The 6,291-nt window shown below is 40.8% G+C and overlaps 1 long non-coding RNA gene across 1 annotated transcript; it reads left to right on the top strand.

Annotated features, from left to right (window-relative positions):
- Positions 530-2,178, top strand: LOC110436799. Its single transcript, XR_002454654.1, has 4 exons — positions 530-612; positions 704-753; positions 1,360-1,471; positions 2,118-2,178. It is a non-coding gene; the product is annotated as an uncharacterized LOC110436799 (long non-coding RNA).

The raw sequence follows: 6,291 nt of genomic DNA, 5'->3' as shown, positions 1-6,291 counted from the left end.
GCAGCCATCGACTGGCTTGAGAGCAGGCTGTTGCATTATTAAGCTGTTGTGTCCAATAGAGGTGATTTGACAAGCAGATGTTTCTCTTTTCCATCTAATATTTTCTAATGATGCAAGTTCTGATCTTATGTATGTGCTCCCCTTTATAAGCTAATGAAAAACCTATATTCCTCCATATACTCTCGTAACTCACCCTTTGTTAGCCTAATTATTATTTTCCTCCATCATGGTTAACTAGATACACCTACGATCTCTTCACAGCCCAGTCATAGCATCTTTAATCTTATATTGTTAATTCATTTTAGTCCTGTTTCATATTCTGATTGTACCATAATTCAGCAACTTGTTTTTCTTTGAGCTCCTCTGAAATTTACGTACATTATTTAGATATACTCTGCTCTGATTCGTAAACGCTCCCGAACACCAAATTTTGCCGCCCATCCCGAATCCACTTCGATCTGACGTACATGCCACGCCAGCATATTATATAAAAGTTGTCGCCTCCCTCCGTGTCTATTCTTCCCCACAGCTTCTGTTTCGAGTTAGCGCCACCGCAACTCTCGTTTCGTCGCTTCGCCGTCGCACCGAGTAGTCTTCCAAACTTCATGTCGGGTCCGTGAAATTTCTTATCTCCTTGCCCTCTTTTCCTTGTTCATGTTTGCTCGCTATCGCCGAAGCTTCACCATCATGCTGATTCGTTTAGGGCAGTGCTGCACTATTTTTGTGCCGTCGGGAATGTTCTCGACCACCTAGGTGAGCTAGCTGCCTTATCCTCTATCTTCTCATGCCTTTTCCGTGTAGAATTACATGTCTTGTAGGTCGTAGTAGTATGATCGTGGGCAGGCTCTAGTTTACTGGCAATGGAGCCTCTCCCTGTGTGCTCCGTTGGTTGTTAGCATGATTATGTCATGGGTGACGTCGTGATGACATCACAAGAATTGGTGTCCATTTTGTCTTACAGAAACAAATCAAGAAATACCAAAGAAATACACTAGTTTGTTTTAGTCATATACTCTATATTTTAACTATGATTTGACCCATTCAACTTGCTTTAGGATCGTATTCATGAGAACCTCATGTTAGTGTCACTATTCTACCAGTTTGTAACTTTTTAATTTAGTGAACCTATTTAATTAATTACTTTTCTATATAAAATCTTAGAAAATTCATAACTTCTCCGTTTTAGCTCCGGTTTTCGTGATCTTTACGTCTGTGTGATCGTAGCGCTGCGTAGAATCATTTTATAAACTTTTCATACTATTTTTATATGGTTGTTGTACCGTTCTAATTGTAGCCTTGTTTGCTTCGTGTATGTTGTCTCCGATTGTTTGTGTATTGATGATTGGTGATCGGGAATAGACGGTGAGCAATTCGTGGGTGATCAAGAGTGTTTTTGGAGATCAAAATCGGAGCCTTGGCAACAAGTAAGACCAGCAGAACCAAAAGGATCAGCAAGAGCAATTGGATCAAGGTAAGTATAGCATTGGGTTTTATTTCTGTGACCATGATTTTGTGACTTGATTAATGTTTAAGCAACAAATGATAAAAATGACTTTTTAGCCACTTGATGATTTATCTGTAAGTGATAACCGGGACAACAGTGCAACCATGAGGGCTATAATGGCTCTAGCTTTAGTTAAGTATGAGTAACTTTTCTAGCTCGTTAGCGGTTACCCATGTGGCGCAATTGGGGATAGCAAACCGTGGATTCCTGCGGATGGCTCACATGGACTGACTAATGAAACCAAGCGGTCCTAACTTGTTAGATGAACTTTTGAAAGACTTCATAGTGATCCCTGCCGACCTTCCTTGGTAGTGGGTTAAGAGGCTGATCACCTCGGGCGAAAGGGTAACTCAGGACTCATGGGTAAAGATGTACAACCTCTGCAGAGTGTTAAAATTGGTATACTAGCCGTGCTCACGGTCAAGAGCGGCCTTGGGGATTCTTGCATTAAGGGTGATGATTCTTGTTGTGTTAAAATACTCATTATTTATTGTTTTATGCTCTACATTATTTATGTCATATTGATCATTTGATTGTGGGAGCTATACAATCTAGTTGCTATACTTGTGGAGTTTGACATGGGCTCACTCTTGCTATTTCCCTCACCCTTCAGGAGCAGAGTTAGGCTTGTGATCAACTAGTCAGTGTGGATCCTGTAGAGTGAAGTTAATACCCAAAGTTTGGAGTTATCTTCCGTTGTTTGCTGCTTAAGGTTATCCCTAATTTTGTTATGTACGTTATATATATTATGCTTTGTCTTTTGATATTACCCCTTATTTGTAGCTATATGTGGGATTTGACTTCTAAAACTCACATATGGTGCATATCTGATTTTGTCCTTAAAATTGGGTATTACACGAGGGTGACGTGGCAGCTGAGTTGGAGATGAGTTCCAACTTGGGAAATACGATGGTGTAGGCATGGCGATGTCCTCATCATGATTACCAGAGAAATCTCATAGGGAAGCTCAAATAGAACTTGAATCCACCAAGGTACAAGCCATAGAGAGAGCAACGACAGACCGACACCTCCTCCCAACTCTTCCCTCACTCTCTATCTCACTATTTTTATTTGGAAGACTAGAACCTATGGAGGAATAATTGTCTCTTGATTGCTAGCTTTGATCCTAAAAATATGAATTAGGGTTATAGGGATCTACTAAGGGAGGGGCAGGGGCTACTGTATACAGGTTAGAGCATCAATCCTGGACCCTTGTATCAAAATGACTTGAAAATGACATAGATGCAATCTAACCACCGGGAACATTGTTTCGGACAACCAAATCCCCCAACTCTACTCGGTCGTTCGATCTGAGATCAACGGTCAAGATTAGATCATACCCATTCGTCGGAGATTTTGTTAAAGAGCCCCTCCCTTTCTCAAATTCAACCCATGGTCCTTGGCATGTTTTCAAAATATGCTTTCTCTTTCTGAAAATATAAAACCTCTCAGTTATATTCAAAATATTCTTTCTATATTTACAAAAATGCCACTAAATTTGTTTTGGCCATAAAATACTTATTTTAACTTTGGTTTGATCCATTCAATGTCACACCTAAATTTCAAGGAAGAAATAGGATGTATAAAAGACACATATGCACCCCAGAAATTGTCACACACATAAGTTGATAAATCTCAAATAGCATCATCATAATGTTTATTACATAGCGAATGAATATTCAACACATAGTCTTAAACAATAATAATAGTACTAATAGATAGTCTTTTATTGGAAGCACCACACAGGGACAAACGTCGACCGATTGACTCCAAGCCTAGTACTCATTAAAATAGTCCTCATGCCAGTCATCTTCAGTACCACATCCTAAGGTGTTGTAAAATAGCAAGAGTGAGCATATATCATACTTAACAAGAATAACTAGGGGTTCATGAGGCTCATAGAGCTGACACTAGTTTAATTGAATTTAGCTTTTATGTATGTAGCATATTTATCAAGTAGTAGCAACAACAAGGTAGCATATAATCCCATAACCACATGATCAATGTAAGCATAACTAACTCAAAGCATAAACGATAAGTAAATGAACATAATAACACAATAAGCATCATATCCTTAATGTAAATGTCCCCAAGGTCACTCGTGTCTATGAGCACGGCTAGTATACTAGTTTCTTAAATACTCTGCAAAGGTTGTACATCTTTAACCATGAGTCATGATTTACCCTTTTGCCTGAGGTAGTTAATCTCTTAATCCCCTTCCTAGGGAGGTCAGCAGGGTTCACTATGAAGCCTTTCAAAATTTCATCTAACAAGTTAGGGTCGCTAGGTTTCCAATCGGCGAGCAGATGTAGAGCCTCCCTTCTGAATAGCACAATGATGCATAGCCTATACACATAAGGACAGAGGCCGCACTATACTTGAGTCGGCAAGCTCCTTTTGCACCCGTTCATATAACCTCTAGTGAGCTAGAAAAGGTCTTCATACTGAGCTAAAGCTAGATCTATATATCCCTCATGGTTGTACTGTTAATCTCGGGTGATCACGTATGGACAAGATCTTATGTAGTCAATATTCATCTTTTAATGTTCATTGCATAAAAATTAATCATCTTACAAGATCAAGGATTAAGTCAAGCACTAGCAAGTACTACCCCAATGCATATCTAAAAAGGTATCAAGGTATTCAGGATATCAAACATCTATGATTTCACTAAGGTTGTCAAGGTGGACATATACATATGATATATGTAGGATTAATAGTGTATACATAACAAGGATAGTCTCAATTTATACATACCTTGATCAAGGCTTTCCTGCTACTCCTGCTGGTCGTGAAAGTATTGAGCTTGCTCACCAACGTACTACTCACTGTCTATACTCGATCTCAATCAGCAACACAAAAGCAATCGGAGCCAATCATACACGAAGCAAACAAAGCTATAACTAGAACAGTACACCAACAGTAGAGAAAACAAATATAAAAGTTTATGAAAACATTCTACACATCTCTACAATCACACAGACGTAAAGATCATGAAAATCAGAGCTAAAACGAAAAAGTTATGGATTTTCTAAGATTCGTATAGAAAAGTAATTAATTAAATAGGACCATGAAATTAAAAAGTTTCAAACTGATGAAACAAGGTTACTCACAGGTAGTTTACGGGCATGTTTGTTTGCCTAGTTCAGGGGTTGGGCCGGGCTGTGGAGATGCAGGTGTAGTTGTTTGTTTGCCTGTAGGTGGTTTGGGCCTAGCCGGCACAGTCATTAAAGCACCCGCCAGCCAGGCCCGAGAGGGAAGGGCACTTCGGCCGTTTCTCGCGAGGCCGGCCGAGCGCGTGCACTTGTGGTCCTCATTTGGGCATTGGCAGGCTGCTGGCTTCCTTCTCCCGCGCGACGGGGGAAAAATCTCCCGCTAGGGTTTTCTTCTCCGCCTCCCGATAAAACCCATCTCGGCGCCGTGGGAAGCCCTAGGGTGTCATTCGCTCGCCTCCGTTTCTCACTCCCTCATCCTCTCTTCCACTGACCTCGGTGTGCACTCTCCCTCGCCTGGTGGTGCGGGGCGGTAGCGGGCTCGTGTACCTTCTTTGCCTCGGTCGCGGCGGTCGTTCGTTGCAGCGAGTTCGTGGTGCTTCTTCCTCCTCTCCCATGCACGGTTCGGTGGATCCGAACCTCTTCCATCCAAAGCTGGCTTCTTCTTCCTCTTCTCCGACCGAATAGCAAGGTGAAATATCCTTTGTTTGTTACACGGGACTCGATTTTGGTGGTCCACGTGCTCATAGCAATGTATTTGTGGTTACACGGTACCCATTTTTTCGGTATTCATGCTCATAGCAATAGATCCAGAAAGTTTTTTCACGGGACCCAATTTCGGTGGTCCACGTGTTCATAGCGTATGATTTGTGGTTCCACGTGACCCATTTTTGATGATATACGTGCTCTTAGCGGTAGATCTATGCTCCAATCCATGATGTCTGGTATTCTGGGACAATTACGATTTATGTGAGTTTGCCTTTAGTACATACAATGGTCTGATTATTGGGCTTATGTCATGGCTTTTTTTGCGAGTTTTGTTATACCATATGTATGGTACTTTGCTGGCCTATGATGCATATAAGTTATTTATGAGGTGGCTGCATAGTCTATTGAACTATTTATGGTTTGTTTGAGGTCTTAGTTTGTTTGCTTGGTTATTTGGATGGCCTATGATTCATATGATAGATGAATGAGGTGGTTGTGTCCTCTTGTGCATTGTTTAGGGTTTGTTCTGATGTCTGAGTTTGTTTGCCTATTTATTTGGATGGCCCATGATGCTCATTTCATAACATTGAGGTGGCCTAGAATTTTCTTGCATACTAGACCTGGATGAGGAGTTTCGGCCTGGCTGTGGTCACGCAAGTGTTTTTTGTTTCCTATTTGGCCATGAAACTCAGTCATGCACAGTTACCATTAACCACTGCTGGTACTCCTGTTTGTGCCTTTGTTGCATGGTCAAACATGACTTGCTAATTTTTACAACAATTTTCCTAGTCACTTCTTCTTTTTTTGCTGTTTGGCCACCAATGATATGAACTGCAAGGTCATAGAATTTTTGCATTCTAAAGCTGAGGCATTTTTTGTTTGTACGCCAGCCACCAATGATTTGTAATTTGAGGTCTAGGGTAATTAGAATTGCTGAGGCCTTTTTTCTATGCCAGCCACCAATGATTTGTAGTCGTAGTCATCTTCTTGAATTAGATGCTGAGGCCTTATGTTGTTCTATTAACCTAACATGTGTTCGCTAATCTATGAACTTATCTTGACATGTTTACTCTAAATGCACCTTAG

The sequence above is a fragment of the Sorghum bicolor genome, chromosome 7 (genome assembly GCF_000003195.3).
Source record: "Sorghum bicolor cultivar BTx623 chromosome 7, Sorghum_bicolor_NCBIv3, whole genome shotgun sequence".
NCBI lineage: Eukaryota > Viridiplantae > Streptophyta > Magnoliopsida > Poales > Poaceae > Sorghum > Sorghum bicolor.
This window is presented reverse-complemented; position numbering and strand designations above follow the sequence as displayed.